General features: G+C 43.5%; 4 non-coding genes across 4 annotated transcripts; 3 read left to right on the top strand and 1 right to left on the bottom strand.

Annotated features, from left to right (window-relative positions):
* Window positions 1–1,146: 1,146 nt before the first annotated feature.
* On the top strand, window positions 1,147–1,218 carry trnac-gca (transfer RNA cysteine (anticodon GCA)). The gene has a single exon. It is a non-coding gene; the product is annotated as a tRNA-Cys (tRNA).
* Window positions 1,219–6,692: 5,474 nt separating this feature from the next.
* On the bottom strand, window positions 6,693–6,766 carry trnan-guu (transfer RNA asparagine (anticodon GUU)). The gene has a single exon. It is a non-coding gene; the product is annotated as a tRNA-Asn (tRNA).
* Window positions 6,767–16,434: 9,668 nt separating this feature from the next.
* On the top strand, window positions 16,435–16,507 carry trnak-cuu (transfer RNA lysine (anticodon CUU)). Its single transcript has one exon. It is a non-coding gene; the product is annotated as a tRNA-Lys (tRNA).
* Window positions 16,508–19,251: 2,744 nt separating this feature from the next.
* trnac-gca (transfer RNA cysteine (anticodon GCA)) lies at window positions 19,252–19,323 on the top strand. Its single transcript has one exon. It is a non-coding gene; the product is annotated as a tRNA-Cys (tRNA).
* The last annotated feature ends 1,759 nt before the right edge of the window (window positions 19,324–21,082 follow it).

Genomic DNA, 21,082 nt, shown 5'->3' with positions numbered 1-21,082 from the left:
GGGAATGATGATTCATTGCTCTCGTGCAACACATGAATTAAGGAGAGTGGGTATTGCTCCCTGGTCGAAAACGGGAGCGATGCTTGTGGCAGGTTGAACAGGAAGAAGGAAAAATCTGCCCCATTCCACAATCCTGTCAATTACCCACAACAATTCATATTTACATAAGGAAGTCTTACAACACCAGGTCTATTTGGAGTCAGGAGCTTTCGGGGCGCTGATAACATAAAGCAAATTGATTTTATTATCGGAGCAAATGAACCTGTTGGACTTTAACATGATGCTGTGAGTCTTCTTATTGTGCCCACCCCAGTCCAACCCGGTATCTCGACATCATATTTACATTGCAATTGCTGGTACCGACTGTCAGAATGAGTGAGTTACCTTCTACTGCATTAAATTTCACTGTAGCTCACCACATTCAAAGAGTAATGTTTGTTATAAACCTTATTGTGGTAAATCTGTTGAAAAACTTCAGCTCATCACTGATCTGCTTTCATCACACTGGAAGCTAATGTGAAAAGATGAATACTTTCAAAGCTGAACAACGTGTACAAGACTGGAAGGAGAATGCGACTGTGAATAATTGGCACTGTGGAATTCCTGCATTCAGTCTATGGGAGAACCAGGAGAATGAAATCCTCGTGGTCCAGTGCTTCGGATTTGGCGCTTTCAGGGTCATTGATCGGCTTCAATATGCTAAGATTTAAAGTTTTTGATAATCCATGTAAGAGACCTGAGTTGTTTCCTGATCGAAAACAGCTCTGTCAGAAGCAATGGAGTTAGATCTATAGTTTTGTGTCCGAATTGGAAATGTCACATGGGCAACAGTTCAAGAACAAACACAGATTGTGAAGGACAGTGATAGGCTGCAAAGCGCTGCCAATAGAGATGGGGATACAAGTTCAAATCTGCATGACAAATGGGGTTGATTTTATCGGTTAGATTGACACAAACATCTCCTCGTCCTGGATCCAAATCTCAGCCAAATCACAAGAAAACATCTCGCTAACTTAAACGCTGAGCTCTCCGACTTCACTCAGAAACCAGTAACTCTGAGACAAAGCGTGATGCAGTCTGACCACTGGAACCCCCTCCACCACTTAATAAGACTATGCTGGATCCCGAGCATCAGTTCACAGCTGAGGGGGTGTAGCTCAGTGGTAGAGCATTTGACTGCAGATCAAACGGCCATCGGTTCAATTCCGAGTGCCCCCGTCCTTGTCTTTGTCTTAGTTTCAGTTGTGGTTGTCTTTCTTTGGCTGCAAAGCGCATTGTGACGTCCACCAACCGGGAAAGGCGTCGCATAAATACAATTCTGTCTTTCATAAATTACCTTCAGTCCCAATTTTTGGTTACTGACAATCGTCAATAGAAACAGTTTGTCCCTTTCTGCTCTATCAAACGGCCCTTTCCCATGTTGGGAGAAGCGGGAAACCCCTAAATCGCTGCAACACTGTGGGGGGTAAAGTCGTCAAAGGGGTTTGCATAGTATTGTAAACGATGTGGTCATGTTGTAGTTCTCGACTATGTTTTTAAAAAAGAAAATTGGGGTTGGATATATAACAGCACTTGCTGACACCCTAATATAGAGTGTCTTCGTCTTAATTGCGGAATTCGTTATTGCGTTCGACTTTAAGCAAATGTTTGGTGGCTCAGTACCATCCAGAGGCGGTGGTTGTACTTTTATTTTCCCCATAAGCATTCATTGTCGCGCAGTTCCGGCTTGTGAACAGAGGCAACAATAAAAATATTTCTCGAGTGTTGCCGCTCGACTGTTGTCAGGTGTTGTCAACATTATTTATTTAATGAATATTCATATCATCCATATCACATGGTATAATATATATTCATTTCAAATATGCAATTAAAGTTAAGAATTAGAGTCTTGGCTGGATGTGTTTGTGTGTCAGTTCTCCGATGAGTCCTCATCTGAGACTGGGAAACAATGTCTCAGTATTCTGTAGGTTCAATAAGATTGTCTCTCAGTCTTCTAAACTCCAGGGAATTTCAGCACAATTTACACAGCCTCTCATCCCAGGAGAACTCTCTCATCACAGGAACCTACCCAGTGGACCGTCTCCGATGGAAGGGTAGCCTTTTTCGAAAATAAAAAGCATTGTCGATATCAGAACTGCACCGAATATTTCACACTTGCTCCCAACAAAACCCTGTATAAATGTAAATTGGTGTTTTTATTCTTCTACAGCAATCTGTTGGCAATAAAAACCAAAATGCTATTCCCTTCCTATTGTTTGCTGCACCACCATGCTATCTTCCTGCGTTCCTTGTACAAACACACCCAAATCTCTCAAGACAAACGCTTATATTAGGAAAGACGATGGCCTGGTGATATTATCGCGAGATTATTTATCCAGAAACTCATCCAATTTTATGGGGCCCCGCTTTTGAATCCTGCCACGGCACGTTGTAGAATTGTTTTTCAATAAAAACTATCTGGAATTAAGAATCTACTGATGACCATGAAACCATTGTCGATTGTCGGAAAAACAAACATTGAGTTCGGTAATGTGCTTTACGGAAGGAAACCTGCCGTCCCTTATCCGGCCTGGCCTACACTGACTCCAGAGCTGCAGTAAAGTGTTTGATCCTAACTGTCCCAGGGCAACCAGGATGGGCAATAAATGCTGGCCGGCAGCGACATCCATTTCTAATCAATTAAAAATGAACTAGGTCACCTTCACAAACATTGTCTGCTCTTTCTCCGTTTATGAACAAGATAAGATCTTTCTGGGCAACATGGTGGCACTGATGCCTCACAGCGCCAGGGGCCCGGTTTCAATTCCCGGCATTGGTTACTGTCTGTGCAGAGTCTGCATGCTTTCCCCGTGTTGCGTGGGTTTCCTGCGGGTGCCCCTTCTTATTCCCACAGAGTGAAAGATGTGCTGGTTAGGTCCATTGGCCATGCTAAATTAGCTGTCAATTTACCCGAGAAGGTGCCGGTTCTGCCGATGACGTAATTGTCACAGAAACTTCATTGCGGTGTTAAAGTAAGCTTAATTGTGGCACTAATAAATAAACTTTAAACTGTCCAACTGATGCAACCACTGAGCATTGGAGCCAATTCCTGCGCCCAGCGTGGAGTTGGTGTATCATCATCAGTGGAGCGAAGAAGAGATTGAATTTTCAGGTGGGTGATATTTGATGGAAGTGGAAATATCCGAGGTGGAGAACAAGGAGTCAATCGATGAGACTTGAAAGAGGAAGAATTTGACATGTGTGTCAGTTGTTTTTGTGATAAATGTCTGCCGTGTCATTCTTCTTCACAGTTTGTTATTGTTACATCTCTGATTTTTCCGGCTCTAATACAATTCATACAGCTGAAGATTGATCTTGTTTCTCCCTTAACAGACACTGTGAGGCGTGCTTTCGTTTAATGAAGAGTTAAATAAGAAGTTATTCGCTACTTGCCTGGTACTCCAACGTGGAACATGGCGATGAAACCTGACCACGGCATGCCAGGAAAGCTAATATTAGAGATTTGAAATTCTTTGATAACCATCTCTGTCTCCACCGCTTCATTTCAAGTCACTTTTGCTACTGACATTGTCACACAGTCATTCTAACATCTTATGACCAACTGAAGCAAATTATGCCTTCTTCCTTTATGTTCAGATACTTTCATCTCCAGAAAGTCAGTCCGTGCTGAGCAAAGTGCTCTGTTTAGTTAACAGTTTATCATCAATTCCGGGCCATAGCTATGGAAACATTGACTCTGAACCACTAGACCACCCAGGCTCCACCATCACTTCCTCGATGTTGTCTTTTCCACCATTCATGGTGTCATGTAATCCATCCTGCTTTGTGCCCTATCACAAAAATCCTTTTTTTTCCCTTTCGCTCAGTGATTCCTCACTTTACAATCAGAAAATACTAGGAATACTCAGTCGGTCAGTTCATGTTTAGTGACAAACGCGCAAATAATTCCAGTAGTCGAATCCCTCTGAAATTAAAAGCTTTTGTTTTTTTTTGTGAAGGCAAAATACTGCGGATGCTGGAACCTAAAACAAAAATAGAAAAATGCTGGAAAATCTTAGCAGGTCTGACAGCAGCTGTCGAGAGAGAATAGAGCCATCGTTTCGAGTCCGGAGCTCTGACGAAGGGTCATCCAGACTTGAAAATTTGGCTCTTTCCTCTCTCCACAGATGCTGTCATGTCTCATTAGACCTTCCAACCTTTTCTGTTTATGATGAAAGTATTTCTGCCGCGATCAAACCAGGGATCTTTCGTGTGTAAGGCGAATGTGACAACCACTACACCACAGAAACATTGCGATGCAATGATTCAAGGAAACTGGTTCCACAAACCCATCAATTGCAAACAATAATTTACATTTGCGTTCCGTTGGAATTTGTGTGATAACAAAGGTATTTCATAAAGTTAAGGAACTGGATGAGATTCGATCACACGCTTCAACTACTATCACTGCCCAGTCAGTTCTCTCACAGCACCAGGTTAAAGTCCAACAGGTTTATTTGGTAGCACGAACTTTCGGAGCACTGTCCGAATCAGGTGACTCACGTGATGAAGGGGCGTGCTCCGAAAGCTTGTGCTACCAAATGAACCTGTTGGACTTTAACCTGGTGCTGTGAGATTATTTACTGTGCCTAACCCAGTCCAGCGCCGGAAACTCCACATCATTACTGCCCTGAGCTCATCAATGGTACCAGCAGAACCTATTGATGCCGTATCTGGTATTGCCAATGAACAGCATCAATGGAGTAGAATTGGGTCACATGAACCATTGAGCCTCCTCCATGACTGAATCAAGGCAGATCCACAGCCTCAATCCCAATTTCCCAGCTTATACCAACAGCCCTTCATTCACTTAGATTCCCACAACTCTCCACCTCAAAGTCTTCATCAACTGAAGATTCACAAACCTCTGTGCCGCTACAGAATTGATGCAAGATGGCGTCCGAGCGAGGCGAACTCTTGGAAGCTGTGCCCAGCATACCTTCTAACTCTATCTTTTACTCTCGTTCTATGCTTCTAAAACTTCATTCTAACTCTTTTAAACTCTCTCACAATGCTTCAATTCAATTTCTAGCATCCCGGCTATGACTGTAACACTACACTCTGCACTCTCTCGTTTCCTTCTCTATGAACGGTATGCTTTGTCTGTACAGCGCGCAAGAAACAATGCTTTTTATTGTATGCTAATACATGTGACAATAATAAGTCAAATAATTCCAAAGATTCACAAGCCTTGGAGTGAAGAAATATCTCCATATCTCAGTCATGAATGGCTGAAACATTAACCAGAAAATGTAAGCCCAGAGTACCTTGCTGAGGCACTTTTGCCATTGTCGAACCGGAACATCACTCATTTGCCATGGCTGAGCCATCTAGCCTGCATCAGCTGCATCGTGAGTGTGACAGTGGAAGCAGAAAAGCAACAGTATGCCAGCGGCGACTTTGCTGAGGGTATTCTTTTTCAATAAATGGTAAAGAACAAATTTACATTTTGTCTGCTCCAATCCAGTTCATATGCAACAGCGATCAAGAATCGGGGAAAATTCAAAAAAATATTAATTTCGATAATGTTTCGACCTTATTTTGAATCGGGGAACTCATCGTATATGAAATGAACATGTTAACTCCGACAATCCAGAAACTCTGCTCATGACCAATGTGACCGGCCGAGAATATCAAACCGTGCAGTCTGATTGCAATTTAAATCCTTGTTTTATTGAAATATAATTCGGTTGCAAACCTTAGCCATGTGCCAGAGTCATTGATCTAACATAAGATTCAGAAAATAACATTTGTCCCGAATTTTATCTCTTTCTCCATGAATGCAGTTGCAGAATATTATTCAAGCATTGGGGGAGTGTAAATGCCACATGGCTGTGAGATAATGTGATTCCTTGATATTTAATAACACTTAGAGATGGGGCAGCTGCTTTGAAAAGTTTTTATCAACTTTTTTTGAACACAAGGATCAGTATACTTCAGGAACACAGGTGACACATGGAAGTGTTTAGAATTTGATGCGTGTGCACAGATTCTGCCAAACCTGCTGAGAATTTCCACCATCTCATGCTTGTATTATAAATACAGGTTTTATCAGAACATAAAACGGCAAGACGGCAATGATAAATGAAATAGTCCCACAAGCTGTTCACGTGTAACTTTCAATTTCCAAAACCCACCAACCTCATCATTACTGATCCTGTGAAAACGTACCTTGTAAAACACGGCAGGCATTCATCTCTCAAAGAACTGAAACGCCTCAAATGTGAACCCTCTGCTCTCAATCTCAGGACTTTTCAATTATAAAAGCAGCATTCTGGTGAAAGTTTAACTCAGTCCTCATTCCACTGATCTTTGCCGACTTGCTGTGTATTTCCCTCAATGAACACATTTCAGGTTGGGACAGACAGATTCCTGATCTATCTGAGAAAGAAGAGGAATGGGCAGGAAAATGGAAACCCAAGATCAAACATAGGTTAAAGTTTCGAGTTCAGTTATTGAGTTTAATAATTTTGAAATATATAAATTGTTACAAATAATATGTCAGAGATAAATGTTCAATAAACTAACGTCGGCTAATAGTAGAGGCAGAAACACACGATAAGTTTTTTTTTAAATGTTGCCCAAGGACTCAGTGACACTCAAAAACCGAGAGACAATGAAAGCAGATGGAGTGGAAAAAAAACTGAAAACGCCGTCCCTGGATGGTCTCGAACCATCAACCTTTCGGTTAACAGCCGAACGCGCTAACCAATTGCGCCACAGAGACTGACACAACTGGAACCTACAAGGCATCCTAAATCAGGGTGACAGCGTGTTGGCTGCAAGTTAGACGCCAATTCAATTTTCACCAAACCTGACACAGAAGGACCAAATGATGGCATCGTTTACAAATCTAAACATGTATATTTTATTATTTTACCCCACAGTGTTGTTGTGGTGTAATGGTTAATCCCTTCTCCTAACATGGAAAAGGGCCGTTTGAAAGAGCAGGGAGGGACAGACTGTTCCCACTGACTGGGCTCAGTAACAGAGGACTTGGAATGAAGATCATGAAATAATTGCATTTATATAGAACCTATCCCGACCTGCAGACGTCACAAAGCACTTTCCAGTCAATGAAGGGCAGTTTTAATTGAAAAAAAAGCAATTAAGCGCGGAAGCAGGCATTCGATTTGAATGCAGAAACGTCGTGACCTGCAGTCAAATGCTCTATCCCGAAGCTATATTCCCTTTCTGCTCCGCTCCCGTTTTGTCGCTCGTTAGTCCTCTGTCTCGCGTGGTCTATACTTATGTTTGCTCCTCTGTGTGCGTCACTGTGCTTCCGTATCCCAAGGGTGTGAACGCGTTTTTTTTTTCACCATCACAAACTCTATTCACTTACTTTATAAATCTTCATGGTAAATGTACAGAAGATGGCAAAAGGCTGAAAGTTGCGAGATGAAATTGACCTTTTCTGTTATTTGTGAGTGAAAGGTGCTTATTGACTGAGTTCCCGTATGTTCCATTGTGCAATATAATTAAAAGTTTTCATTGATCAACATTTAAACAGACAGCGGATTCACTCGGTGTGATGGTGGTCCCAGTTCTATATCTGCGATCACAGCATCAGTTCATGTCACTTACTGTAAACCCAATATTTCTAATAGGTTGGACGTCCCAATATTTCTAATACGTTGGATGTTTAATCTAATTTACTTCATTTTATATTTCATTATTTTCATCTCAGATCTATTTCCACCAGAGGCAAGTCTCTCTTTCAAAATGTTCTGTTCAGGTTGAACATAAGTTAGTCCTTCATCCAGTGGCAACAACGATTACTTTTCGCTGCCGTATAAAAGCGGCAATGAGGTGAAATAGTCACACAAGCTGCTCATGTGTTCCTCTCAATTTCCAAAATCCACCAACCTCATCACTGCAGCTCCTGTGTAATCACTGTACAGTACACCCAACGGCTCCCTATTATCCACAGGACACGCGACTGCTTCAAAGATCTTGTGAATGGTCTCATGCTGCGGTGCAAACATTCTGTGATACTCTGCTTTCCTCACTCTCAGGCCATGGACAACACAGTACTTGTTCATTTATCACTCCTGAATTGTACCCTATCAGAGCCCTTTCCTGTTGTTATGCTTTCTACCTCCTGGATTTCACTTGTTTAAAACTTCCTACATTTCCTACCTTTACCAGTTGAAAAGAAAAGTTATGAAGGTGTAAGAGGAGATTCCTTTCCCTGTGTGCACATGCTGCCTGGCTTCCTGAGTTTTTCCCACTTGCACTGCAGTTGTCAGATCAGATTGATATGGAAATATAATATCTGTCTTGGGGCCGATCTTGCAGCAGTGGCTCGTTGGTCTAGGGACATGATTCTCGCTTTGTGTGTTATGATTTGCAAGTTTGGGAGAGGCCCTGGGTTCAAATCCCAGACAAGCCCCGTTGTTGTTCGCAATGGCGAAGTCTTGCTCATTTCTTTGCCGTGGACAGGGCAGGGTGAGTTTACTCACGGTCCGGTTTGGGAAACTGCCTCTCAAGGAATTCGAGATGTTTTCAAAAGTTGACTATGCTGTTGAACATTCTCTTTGTCCCGAGTCAACGATTCAACGACCCAATGCTTCTGGACTCCGGCCGCTGGCTTTGTCTACATTGTTATTCATTCATTGGATGTGGCTGACTCCCCCACTCACTGTCTATATCTGTCTCTTTGTTTCTGTATATCGACATCAGTCTCTTTCACTGTCTGAGTCTCCCTTTGTGCCTCTGTCAACTTTCCATACTTTGCTCTTATTTCCCTCTATTCTCGCGCTGTTTGTGTAACCAAGATTCACTGGATTGATTGTTGTGATGAGGCAGTTGCCCTTGGAGGAGAGATTCATTGCTGTTGCCTTGTTCTCCCTGGGGTTTGGAATAATGAAATGTTATCCCATTGAAAAGTCTGGAACGGCGAGACTGTTTGACAATGTACATGCTGAGAGCTTGTTTCCACCGACCCTCTCCCCGCCGCCGCCCCTCCCCCCCTCGGCCCCCGCAGCACCCCGTCCAACCCCCACCCCCACTCCTCCCCCGCCTCTTGCTGGAGTCTGGAGTGCTTTGAACTGGGCTCACATTATCCGGATGGTGTGTCAACCATTTAGGACTGAGTTGAGGAGACAATTCCGCACTCAGAGGCCATTGTCATACTGAACAGAACGGATTACTGCAAAGAAGTGTACCGACAACTGAACAACGAGGAACACTACAGACAGTTACCCACAGATCAGACCAAAGAACACACCCGTCAACTCAGCACTCCGATCAAAACCCTTGATCCGGACCTTCAGAGCACCCTCCGTGCTCTCAGCCCACGTACTCCCCGCGTTGGAGATCACTACTGCCTCCCAAAGATACACAAGGGAAACACACCCGGCCGTCCCATCGTATCGGGCAATGGGACGCTGTGCGAGAACCTCTCCGGCTATGTCGAGGGCACCCTGAAACCCATGGTACAAAGAACCCCCAGCTTTTGTCGCGACACTACGGACTTCCTACAGAAACTCAACACACATGGAACAGTTGAACCAGGAGCACTCCTCGTCACAATGGATGTCTCGGCGCTCTACCACCAGCATCCCCCACGACGATGGCATTGCTGCAACGGCCTCAGTGCTCAACGCCGACAACTGCCAGTTTCCAGATGCAATTTTACAACTCATCCGCTTCATCCTGGACCACATTGTCTTCACCTTCAACAACCAGTTCTTCATCCAGACATACGGAACAGCCATGGGGACCAAATTCGCACCTCAATATGCCAACCTCTTCATGCACAGCTTCCACCAAGACGACTTCACTGCACAGGGCCTTCAATCGATGCTATACACTAGATACATCGATGACATTTTCTTCCTTTGGACTCGTGGTGAACAATCACTGAAACAACTGTATGATGACATCAATAAGTTCCATCCCACCATCAGACTCACTATAGACTACTCTCCGGAATTGGTTGCATTCTTGGACACACGCATCTCCATTAAGGACGCTCGCCTCAGCACCTCACTATACCGCCAGCCCACGGATAACCTCACAATGCTCCACTTCTCCAGCTTCCACGCTAAACACGTTAAAGAAGCCATCCCATACGGACAAGCCCTCCACACACACAGGATCTGCTCTGATGAGGAGGATCGCAGCAGACACCTCCAGACGCTGAAAGATGCCTTCATAAGAACAGGATATGGCGCTCGGCTCATCGATCGACAGTTCCGACGCGCCACAGCGAAAAACCGCACCGACCTTTTCAGAAGACAAACACGGGACACAGTGGACAGAGTACCCTTCGTCGCCCAGTACTTCCCCGGAGCGGAGAAGCTACGGCATCTCCTCCGGAGCCTTCAACATCTCATTGATGAAGATGAACATCTCGCCAAGGCCATCCCCACACCCCCACTTCTTGCCTTCAAACAACCACACAACCTAAATCAGACTATTGTCCGCAGCAAACTACCCAACCTTCTGGAGAACAGGGACCATGACACCACACAACCCTGCCACAGCAACCTCTGCAAGACGTGCCGGATCATCGACACGGATGCCATCATCTCACGTGAGAACACCATCTACCAGCTACACGGTTCCTACTCTTGCAACTCGGCCAACGTTGTCTACCTGATACGCTGCAGGAAAGGCTGTCCCGAGGCATGGTACATTGGGGAAACCATGCAGATACTGCGACAATGGATGAATGAACACCGCTCGACAATCACCAGGCAAGACTGTTCTCTTCAGCAGTCACGGGCATTCAGCCTCTGATCTCCGGGTAAGCGTTCTCCAAGGCGGCCAACACGACAGTGCAGAGTCGCTGAGCAGAAATGGATAGCCAAGTTCCGCACACATGAGGACGGCCTCAACAGGGATATTGGATTCATGTCACACTTTCGCTAACCCCCACAGCTTGCCTCCTGGACTTGCAGAATCTCACTGGCTCTCCTGTCTGGAGACAATATACATTTCTTTACCCTGTGCCTAATGCTCCCTCCACTCACATTGTCTGTATCTTTGAGACTAGGTTGGTTGTAAGGATTGGCATTCTAATCAGTATTCTGTGACTTGATTTTCTATCTCTGTGTGCCTTGTTTGCGAGCAGATATCCACTCCATCTGACGAAGCTGCAGCGCTCTGAAAGCTAATGGCATTTGCTACCAAATAAACCTGTTGGACTTTAACCTGGTGTTGTTAAAACTCTGAGTGTGTTTACCTCAGTCCAACGCCGGCATCTCCACATCAGGTAAGAAAAGGCCAGAGGAACAGTCATCACTCGATAATATCTTGCGTGACCATCTCCAGAGGCCAGGGCAGCCAGTCAAAAAAACATTTTCCTCTACAGCAGCTCTCCACCCCTGACAGATTAAAATTCGCTTAAGAAAACTATCTAACAGAAGGATGCGGAGTTAGAAAGACCTTACAGACACCGCACAGTTACTGAAGAACTCCAAAATCTTCTGAATCCCATCGAGGCTGTTTGTATAATTTCTTTGAGAGTGACTGAAATTCTGTTATTACAGTTTTTTTGTTAATGAATGTTCCTAGTATTATTTGAACTGCATTTCAGTCGAACCGTACCTTAATTAACATGTTACTTGTTTACTTAAAGCTCTTGGCTATTTGAATAAAATAGCTTGTTAATTATTCACTCAAAGTGAGTGACAGGCACTTTTATCATTAATAAGCCTCTGAACGTTAATAAAAAAGCTTCCATAACTGTCTGGCATAGAGAATTTCAAAGATTCACAACCATTTCAGTGAAGTAATTTCGCCTTTTCTTAGGCCGAAATGATCAGCCCATTTTCCTGAGACTGAACTGCCGTGGGTTAGATTTCCGGACAAGCAGAAGAACTCTCTCAGCCTCCACCCTGTCAAACCCAATCAGACTTTTGTAGGTTTAATGAAATCGCCTCTCATTCTTCCAAACTCCAGAGACTTCCAGCCCAATTTCCTCAGCCTCTCATCATACGACAACTCCATCATCCCAGGGATCATCTGCTGAACCTTATCTGCACCGTTTCCAATGCAAACATATCCTTTATTAAATGTGAATATCATATCTGCACAGAATATTCAACACGTGGTCTCAACAAAACCTTGTGCAACTTCAGCAACACTTCGTTATACTTGGACTCCAGTCTGCCGTTAGTAAAGACCGAAATGCAATTTTCCTTCCAATCATTGCCTGCACCGACATCCCAGCTTATGCATTCCTTGCACAAACGCATCTATTCTCTGCTCAATATCGACACTTACCTTTTTCATCTCTTCAAATATGTCTTGCTCTTTCTATTTTTTTTACGAAGAAGGGAATATCTATTCGCTTTCCAAGACTACAGCCGATCTGCGCCTCCACTCACCAAAGCTCTCCATTTTCACGGACTCTCTACCTTTTTCCGGCAGCTTCTATCAGCTAAGCTTCGCCCATAGGCTCCAGCGAGAATTGAACTCGTGATCCCTGGTTTACAAGACCAGTGCCCTAACCACTGAGCTGTGGAACTAAATGCGATAACGAGCTTCCAGAAAGTGCAGCATTATCCGTGGATCGAGGACCAGGATGGGGTTTGAGGACGGAGATTTTTGATGAATGTGGAAATGTCTGAGGTGGAGAGCCAGAAGTTAAAAGATAGAAGTTGAAAGTGACATGATTTGACATGTGTATTGTGTATGTACTTGACATGTATGTTGTGTGTGTCATGTGGTTCTTCTTCAGAGTTTATCGTCAATGTTACATCTCTGATTTTTCCAGCTCTGATACAAGTTCATCCAGCTGGAAGATTTAGCTTGTTGTTCACTTCACGGACGCTGCTTTTTTTAAATGAAGAAATGAACAAAAATGTATTCACTCCGTGACTGGGAATCGAAACCGCGTCACGGCGCCGACGCTGATCACAAGACCCTCAGTGACGCTGATGTGACAAATTTGCAGTGAGTTGATCATCTCGGCACCCATTGCTTCATTTCTAATAACGTTCAATAAAAAAAAGTCACAATGAGGGGAAGCGAACATGACAGGATTTGAACCTCAGTTTGAAAATCCCAATACATCCCCTCGGCCGGGACTGCAGTCTCAATGTTTGCAATCCTGCTGTTTATTTCGACAGACAGCCATTCAACCGGTGTTGCCGTTTATATTCTCTATCGGAGCAACTCCACTCCTCCCAGCTTTGACAAAGGGTCATCTGGACTCGAAATGTCAGCTTTCTTCACTCCTTACAGATGCTGCCAGACCTGGTGAGATTTTCCAGCACTTTCTCTTTCTGTTTCCGATTCCAGAATCCACGATAATTTGCTCCACTCCCTCCACACTCGTTCCTTTACCTCAAAAACTGTTTACATTGGTATGTCGCTCCTCTTTCTTCATGCCAAAACGACACAGCACAAATTCTTGCATTCAATCTGAAATGCTGAACTTCAACTGCAGGGACCAAAACTCAAACCCATTCTGGCAGTGGCTGCAGCCGAACCAGCAACTACCGTAGAGGCTGGACCTTGAGCCACTGGCTTAAATTACTCGGCTCCGTTACCACGTAAGCAACTGTGTCCTTTACTTGCATTGTTATTGAAATTAGCAGCAAAGGAGCGACGACAGTCCATCAGTTGGCTTGAGCCTGCTCCTTCACTGAAGCAATTTAATCTGAACTGTGTAACAAGCAGGAATCACATCCAGTCAGAAACAGAATGAGCTGCAGTGAAGGACCAGCACCATTTAAACTGCCCTTAACCTTGTCTGGTTCCCAATATCCTGCCAGAAATGACAAAAAAAAATCTCCTGTTGAATTTGCTCAGTCTTCACTACAGGACACGAGGCGAGATTGTGTTTTATATGTTCCTTCAGGCAATAACTGACATTTGTTTTTACGGTTTGGATGAGAGCAACAAATCTCCATTACCTGACCACCAATCCAAACAGCAGTGAAAGTGTCAAACTCTAACCACCAGATCAGCTGCTTGGTAGCCTGTTTTACAACTTGCTTTACACACACTGCATGTGTTGCTTTATCTTTCGCGCCAGGCCAGACTACATTCAGCACAAGCAAGTCTCTGTTGCAAAATGGCACCTTCTGTTGCCACCCCGGTGATACATTCAATCAGTGACAACATACAACAGACATTCCACTGACAGTTATTAATTTCACTTCCGACTGTTCGAAACTGGGGAGAACCTTTTCCAAATATTTTCGTTGCAGAGTGAGGGGAAAGTTGAATAATTCAGTGTGAACGCCAAAATCTGATCTTTTTACCATCCAAATGTTACCTTCCATCACCATCTCAATTGTCAGCGCTTTGCAGCCTATCACTATCTTTCTGCTACTGTGTTTGTTCTTGACCTGTTGCACATGTGATATTTCCAGCTGTGATGTAGAATTGCAAAACTCACTCGGCTCATATTAGTAGATCTGCTTTCGATCAGATAGTAAATCAGGTTATTTTTTAATAGTTTGCTGAGAGCTATAAATGATCGTTTCCTGAGCGGGAATTGAAAACAAACAACACTGGGGAGTACTGAATACAACCCACTGGACTCCCAGGGCCACGGGTGAACTGTGCTTTTCAAAATGACTTACCATATATCCCTTAATGTGTCCAGTTTGGATGGAACATAAGTGACTGCTTCAGCTAATGACAACACCGATTGTGCTTGCTGGGACATAAAATCGACAGTGACGTGAAATAGTCCCACAAGATGCTGAAGGTATATAAAATTCTAAATAGGATTGAAGACAGTAAAATCTATTTTCTTCTGCGCAATCGGGAACACTATGTCAAATGTATAGGTTGAGAGGTGGTAGGTTTAAAACTGAGATGAGGAGGAACTGCTTCTCACTGAGGGTCGTGAATTTGTGGAATGCATTGCGCCATAGCACGGTTGAGTCTGAATCATTAAATGATTTCAAGAAAGAGACAGATATATTCCTGATAATTAAAGGGATGAGGGGATATTTGAACAGGTAGGGAGGTGGATGTGAGAACAGGGAGAGATCAGTCATGAACTGATTGCATGACGGTTCAGGCTCGAAGCGCTGAATCTGCCCTCTTCTGCTCCTAATTCTATGTTCCTAAGTGTAACTTTCAATTTTCAAAACCCACCAACACTGTGGCTCCAATGTAATCTACGTACATTACATCCACAGGTTCCCCTTCATCCACACCACAACTGAGTCCTGTAAGGGACTTAGGAATGGCCCCATTCTGTGGTGTAATTAATTTAAATTTTTTTGTTTCCCTCATTTAATCTCTCCTGATTTACACCCGCAAGAGGCCTCAAACCCTCTTGTTATGCTGCTGGAGAACACTTGTTTAAAACTTCCTACATTTCTATAAATTCCCGGTTATTCCCAATGAAAGGTTATGGAGCTAACATATAAGATTTGTTTTCCTGTGCATACAAGCTGTCTGACTTTCTGAGTTTTTCCAGCATTTTCACCTTTCACTGCAGAAGTCTGAGCAGCTTTGGATATCAATGGAAATATTTTCATTGAACAACATCCTCAGCAGCGGCTCGTTGGACGAGGGGTATGACTCGGGCCTGGGGAATAAGCATCTACAAACGTGTGAGCGATCTCGGGTTCACATGCCGGGCTAGATCCCTCAATTAGCTGTTATTTCGTATTGCACAAGTCATAGTTTTATAAATGTATTTTCAGTGCAAACGTTGGGATTGGTTTATGTGGGATTTGGTTTGAGAACCTGAGCACACAGTGCAGGCAATCTATCAACACAACACTCACACAAGAAAATCAAGACATTAAAAGGTGTATATGCTCGTGGCCATTCACTTTATCTCTGTTCACCTGTTTAGAGGACACCATGTTTGTTGGTTGAGACAGCTGGCTGTATGTATATTGTTATTCATTCGTGGACTGTGGATGTGTACAGCACTCGCTATTTCTGTTTTTCATTGTCTCTATACTTCTCCCTCAGACTCACTGACTATGTTTTTATTACGTTGACATCTTTTGCTCCTTGCTCTGTCCATTATTTCGCTGTCTGTGTGTAACCGAGGTTCACTGGATTGATTTCTGCGTTTCTCCTGGGAGGAGAGAATCAGTGGGATGAGTCTGTTCGCTCTGGAGTTTAGAATAATCAGAGGTGATCTTACTGAAAAGTCTGAAACTGGGAAACAGTTTGACAGTTTAAATGTTGAGTTCCCTCCACCCCTGACTAAATTATTAAGAACAAAGAAAAATAAGGTGAATGATGTAAGAGGAGTTTGGAATATTTGGGAGAGGTGAGGCTAAGAATTGGAAGATGTGAATAATGTAATTAATGACTGTGAGGAATGGATAGGAACTTTGGGGATTCTGTCGGTCGATTCATTGTAAACTTTGAAATCAGAACAAGCTGAGACACCAGATGGAAAAACCGTATTTGTCTCCATGCATTTTAGGTTATGGAAAGCAGCTTGCTCCATGTGCCCGGCTAGCTCAGTCGGTAGAGCATGAGACTCTTAATCTCAGGGTCGTGGGTTCGAGCCCCACGTTGGGCGACATTGCCTTTAAAAGTTTGCCTCATTCCTGGGTGAATTCCATTCCTCCAGAAGTGTCACCGCTCAAACTGAGTCTTTCTGCTTTCTGCGTTGTTTATCTCACAGTTGTGGGTTTCTGACTGAAAACTACCTCCAGTTCACTGGAAGGCGGGGAATTCAGCGCTGAACTCAGCGAGAGGTTTTGTTCTTATTTATTATGAGATTTAAACCCAGATCTGCGAGATTGTGTCAGTGGGAACAATAATCATCTCCATTGTAATTCAATCACTCCAGCCTTCCATCCTATCAGAAGACCGTTTGTTCTTTCCTCCTCTCCCTCTCTATTTTCCTTGACTCTGCACTTGTTTGTAAACCATTCAATCACTACTTGTTTCCAGTTAGGGTCAAAGGTCAGCAACCTGAATCATTCACTCTCTTTCCCTCTCCACAGAAGCTGTTGAAGCCGATGAGTCCTTCCAACATTTTCTGTTTTGAGGTGGGATTCGCAGCAACTACAATTCCTAGTTTTGGATCACAGTGGATCACTTTTCTCTGACTGAATCTTACCTGTTTGAACAGCTGAAAGGCTGAGGTTTTAAATAATAGGACACTGGAATATATCACCCTTTCACATGAAATGAAACAAAATGAGAATTAATCATTTCTTAAAATGCTGCTAATGCAATATATATTTTGTTGTCAATGCCAGCATTTGTTGTAAATCCCTATTTCCCTCTGAACTGAGTATTTTTCTGGGCCATTTCAGAGGGCAGTTAAGAGTCAATCACATTGCCTTTCCTCTGGAGTCCCATGGAGGCCAGAAAGGAGAAGGATGGCAGATTTCCTTCTGCAAGATGTGTTTTCATGACAATCAGAAAACAAAGCTTCATTACTGAGACGAGCTTTCAATTCCGTTTCAGTTCTAGACTGTGGTGGGATCGTGACTTGTGAGACTGGGCCACAGGATTCATACTCCACTGATTTTACCACTATGTCACCATCTTCCCGGAAGAGTGTAAGTTTAAATGCTTCACATGGAATCAAACCACCTAATTTCACATTGAAAACAAACATTTAAAGCAGTGTACTGTGGAAATCAGTGTCGTACACTCAGGATACAGGGGAATTGACGAGATATCTATTGCTTTCATTCAAAGACAGAAAAATGTGGTGAATCCTCAGCGTGAGTGATGAAGGAGCTGCGCTCCGAAAGCTCGTAATTTCAAACAAACCTGTTGCACTTTAACCTGGTGTTGCGCGAATTCTTACCGGGCACTGAAGGGCATTTCATTTACAATTCGCAAAAAGATTGTTTTTATAAAATTAACAGCTTTCAGCAAATCGCACCGCAATCACATTGCAGACGGTGCAGTGCGTTACTCTCCTGGCCTCATTGCATCAGCCCCAGAGGACGATTTCTCAAGAACACAAAAAGCTCAGCGAAAAAGATGTTGGTGGCTTCATTCATCAAGGATTACCCTGGAGCACGTGACCGTTCTCCGAAATCACGCACGCACACACAAGCACACAATTGCTCAATAATGCTCAGGTCACCTCAATTTCCGTGTTGGTTTCGTTGATAAAATTCGCTGTTTTCACTGCCATGGTCTGGGTTCGATTCGCGGTTAGGGAATGATGATTCATTGCTCTCGTGCAACAGATGAATTAAGGAGAGTGGGTATTGCTTCCTGGTCAAAAACGAGAGCGATATTTGTGGCAGGTTGAACAGGAAGAAGGAAAGATCTGCCCCATTCCACAATCCTGTCAATTACCCACAACAATTCATATTTACATTCGGAAGTCTTACAACACCAGGTCTATTTGGAGTCAGGAGCTTTCGGGGCGCTGATAAAATAAAGCAAATTGATTTTATTATTGGAGCAAATGAACCTGTTGGACTTTAACAATGTGCTGTGAGACTTATTATTGTGCCCACCCCAGTCCAACCCGGTATCTCGACATCATATTTACATTGCAATTGCTGGCACCTACTGTCAGAATGAGTGAGTTACTTTCTACTGCATTAAATTTCACTGTGGCTCACCACATTCAAAGAGTAATGTTTGTTATAAACCTTATTGTGGTAAATCTGTTGAAAAACATCAGCTTATCACTGCTCTGCTTTCATCACACTGGAAGCTGATGTGAAAAGATGAATAATTTCAAAGCTGAACAACGTGCACAAGACTGGAAGGAGAATGCGACTGTGAATAATTGGCACTGTGCATATTCCTGTATCCAGTCTATGGGAGAACCAGGAGAATGAAACCCTGGTGGTCCAGTGCTTCGGATTTGGCGCTTTCAGGGTCATAGGTCGGCTTCGATATGCCAAGATTTAAAGTTTTTGCTAATCTATTTCACAAACCTGAGTTGTTTCCTGATCGAAAACAGCTCTGTCCGAAGCAGTGGAGTTAGATCTATATTTCTGTCCGAATTGGAAATGTCACATGGGCAACAGTTCAAGAACAAACACAGATAGTGAAGGACAGTGATAGGCTGCAAAGCGCTGCCAATAGAGATGGGGATACAAGGTCAAATCTGTATGACAATGGGGTAGATTGTATCGATTAGATTGACACAAACATCTCCTAGACCTGGATCCAAATCTCAGCCAAATCACAAGAAAGCATCTCGCTAACTTAAACGCTAAGCTCTCCGACTTCGCTCAGAAACTCTGAGACAAAGCGGGATGCAGTCTGACCACTGGATCCCCCTCCACCACTTAATAAGACTATGCTGGATCCCGAGCACTAGTTTACAGCTGAGGGGGCATAGCTCAGTGGTAGAGCGTTTGACTGCAGATCAAACGGCCCTCGGTTCAAATCCGAGTGCCCCCTCCCTTGTCTAATTGTTAACTTAGTTTCAATTGTGATTGTTTTTCTTTGGCTGCAAAGCGCATTGTGACGTCCACCAACCCTGAAAGGCGTTACATAAATACAAATCGGTCTTTCATAAATTACCTTCAATCCCTATTATTTGGTTACTGACAATCGTCAGTGGAAACAGTTTGTCCCTTTCTACTCTATCAAACGGCTCTTTCGCATGTTGGGAGAAGCGGGAAACCACTAAATCGCTGCAACACTGTGGGGAATGAAGTCGTCAAAGGGGCTTGCATAGTATTGTAAACGATGTGGTCATGTTGTAGTTCTCGACTATGTTTTTATAAAGAGAATTGGGGTTGGATATATACAGCACTCGCTGACACCCTAATATAGTGTGTCTTCATCTCAGTGGCGGAATTCGTTATTGCGTTCGACTTTAAGCAAATGGTTGGTGGCTCAGTACCATCCAGAGGCGGTGGTTGTACTTTCATTTTCCCCATAAGCATTCACTGTCGCGCAGTTCCGGCTTGTGAACCGAGGCAACAATAAAAATATTCCTCAAGTGTTGCCGCTCGACTGTTGTCAGGTGTTGTCAACGTTATTTATTTAATGAATATTCATAGCATACATATCACATGGTATAATATATATTCATTTCAAATATGCAATTAAAGTTAAGAATTAGAGTCTTGGTTGGATGTGTTTGTGTGTCAGTTCTCCGATGAGTCCTCATCTGAGACTGGGAAACAATCTCTCAGTATTCTGTAGGTTCAATAAGATTGCCTCTCAGTCTTCCAAACTCCAGGGAATTTCAGCCCAATTTACACAGCCTCACATCCCAGGAGAACTCTCTCATCACAGGAACCTACCAAGTGGACCGTCTCTAATGGAAGGGTAGCCTTTTTCTGAAAAAAACATTGTGGATATCAGAACTGCACCGAATATTTCACACTTGCTCCCAACAAAACCCTGTATAAATGTAGGTTGGTGTTTTTATTCTTATACAGCAATCTGTTGGCAATAAAGACCAAAATGTCATTTCCCTTCCTATTGTTTGCTGCACCACCACGCTATCTTCCTGCGTTCCTTGTACAAACACACCCAAATCTCTCAAGATAAACGCTTATATTAGGAAGGACGATGGCCTTGTGGTATTATCGCGAGATTATTTATCCAGAAACTCATCCAATTTTACGGGGCCCCGCTTTTGAATCCTGCCACGGCACGTTGTGCAATTTGTATTCAATTAAAACTATCTGGAATTAAGAATCTACTGATGACCATGAAACCATTGTCGATTGTCGGAAAAATAAACATGGAGTTCGGTAATGTGCTTTAGGGAAGGAAATCTGCCGTCCCTTATCCGGCCTGGCCGACATTGATTCCACAGCTGCAGCAAAGTGGTTGACTCCAAACTGTCCTAGGGCAACCAGGATGGGCAATAAATGCTGGCCAGCCAGCGACGCCCATTTTTAATGAATTAAGACAGAACTAGGTCATCTTTCCAAATACTGTCTCCTCTTTCTCCGTTTATGAACAAGAGAATATCTTTTTGGGCAACATGGTGCCACAGCTGCCTCACAGCGCCAGGGACCCGGTTTTGATTCCCGGCATTGATTACTGTCTGTGCCGAGTCTGCATGTTTTTCCCGTGTTGCGTGGGTGTCCTTCTTACTCCCACAGAGTGAAAGATGTGCTGGTTAGGTGCATTTGCCATGCTAAATTCGCTGTCAATTTACCCGAGAAGGTGCCGGTTCTGCCGACGAGGGAATTGT

This window comes from Mustelus asterias, unplaced genomic scaffold (assembly GCF_964213995.1).
Source record: "Mustelus asterias unplaced genomic scaffold, sMusAst1.hap1.1 HAP1_SCAFFOLD_87, whole genome shotgun sequence".
NCBI classification, from domain to species: domain Eukaryota; kingdom Metazoa; phylum Chordata; class Chondrichthyes; order Carcharhiniformes; family Triakidae; genus Mustelus; species Mustelus asterias.
The sequence above is the reverse complement of the archived record's forward strand: the minus strand, read 5'-3'. Positions and strand labels throughout refer to the sequence as shown.